At 43.5% G+C, this 1,952-nt stretch overlaps 1 non-coding gene across 1 annotated transcript; it reads right to left on the reverse strand.

Annotated features, from left to right (window-relative positions):
* Positions 1–1,881: 1,881 nt before the first annotated feature.
* On the reverse strand, positions 1,882–1,952 carry TRNAG-GCC (transfer RNA glycine (anticodon GCC)). Its single transcript has one exon. It is a non-coding gene; the product is annotated as a tRNA-Gly (tRNA).

Below are 1,952 nucleotides of genomic sequence, written 5' to 3' on the forward strand. Positions count from 1 at the left end.
CTGGCCAGTGGCCATTGCCAAGCAAAAGCCATGGGGAGGATGCAAGTTTTATCTCCTCTCTGCTTGACTTCTGCCCACTAAACAGTGATGGAATTAGGGTGGTTTTTCTTGTTTTTTTTTTTGTTTGTTTGTTTTTTTGGTTTTTTTTGTTTTTTGTTTTTTGTTTTTTGTTTTTTGTTTTTTGTTTTTTTTTTTAATTGTACAAAACCAGACTTGTAATTAGTAATGTTTCTACAAAGTGAGTAAGTAAGGGGGAGGTAAAAGTCAGGCTGTCTCCTCGATATTTCACTTCTCAAGCAGTAGGATGACACTTTATCTGCTATTCATGAGCAGAAAATAATTCTCATTCGTATTGCAGCAGCCCCTGTAAGGACCAATCAAGGTCCCATTGTGCTGATGCCTGATTGGTGGCCGTGAGCAGAAAATTGCTGGTGCCTGCTTGGATGCAGTTCAGAAACTTCTATTTTTTTGCCATGTAAGGTTTAACACGAGCACATTCTGATCAGCAAAGCATGTAAGTGTACGTTTAAAGCAATCTCTTTCCAGCCAAATGCCTCAGTGTTTCAGTCCTCTCAAAGAGAGGGGCATTTCAACATGTGCAAAAATGTTCACCTAGGGCTGAGCATTCAGACAGGGCTGCTGCATGTGGGCCTCACATCTTCTGAGTGTTCATGTATGAGAGAGTTTTCCTCTGATGCAGGGTTTGGGGGCTGAGGGGACAATGTCCAAGTGGAGTTTCAATCCAGTTTGTTTTCTCTCCTGGGCAGGTTCTAAGCCAGCCCCGCTGAACTGGCACCGTTCAGAGAGCTGCACTCAGTGGGATCACACAAGTCATTTGACAGATGTGTCAGAGGTGTGAGCATCAAGACAGATGAATCATTTCCATTTTCTGAAACAAAACATTGACGTGTAATAGAATGAAATTAAAGTATAAGAAATGAGGCTGAATGAAAATAAAAACATGCCAGTGAGGAGAGATGTCTGATTTTAGAGTAATCTGGATGGAACAAGGGAAGAAACCAAAATGGCATGCAGCATTTCATGGTGGTTAATCTGGTATTGACTAAGTCAAATGAGAGAATTCTTTTCTGGTTGACAATGGGCAAGCTGAGACTTCAGGGATATGAGTAGTTAAAATCAGTAAGACAATGAACACATCATCTATGTGAATATGGAAGGAACATTTGTAGCGTATCATTTTTGCTGCAAAAGTAATAGAAAGGAAAAAATGAACAGAGACCAATAGCTAGCTACAACTACTTCATATTCTGGATGTTGTGTAAAATAGCCATTATTTACTATGCTAGTAAGCCTGGAAAACATTGACTTTGTGTCGTGGGTTGACAGCCTTTATCCCAATATCGTGTGTTGTGTCTGGCAGCTGTGCCTTTTCTCTCTTTCCCCCCCCCCGGCCGTCTTGCTGCGGCGGGGCGGGGAAGAGAGGGGGGGAGTGTTTGACCAGGCCTTTTTTTGGCTTTTGGCTTTTTGCTGCTTGGCTTGGCTAGCCGCTTTGCTTGCTTGCTTTCTGCTTTTTGCGCTGTTTTTTTTTCCTTTTCTTTTGTTCCCTCTTTCTTACCCTCCCCTGAAGATACTGGACCGGTTCCGGACCTGACCTGAGACGTCCAGGACACCTGGAGCTTGCAAGAGAAGCTTGACGCCCTCACCATACACAAAGTCTGTTTCTTTCCTTTTCTTGTGTTGGGGAGTGTTCTTTTGTTACTTGTAAATAAATAGGTTTTGTTTTCCACTTTGCTCCTCCGAGAAATTCCTTCCCGAACCCGGTGTTGGGGGAGGGGTGGTTGGAGGTTTGTTTTGTTTTGGGGGGCTCCCTTTTGGAGATTTCCCCTAATTTGTCCTAAACCAGGACAATATACATTTTGGTGCATTGGCCGGGAATCGAACCCGGGCCTCCCGCGTGGCAGGCGAGAATTCTACCACTGAACCACCAACAC

Source organism: Melospiza georgiana, chromosome 3 (assembly GCF_028018845.1).
Source record: "Melospiza georgiana isolate bMelGeo1 chromosome 3, bMelGeo1.pri, whole genome shotgun sequence".
Taxonomy (NCBI): Eukaryota; Metazoa; Chordata; class Aves; order Passeriformes; family Passerellidae; genus Melospiza; species Melospiza georgiana.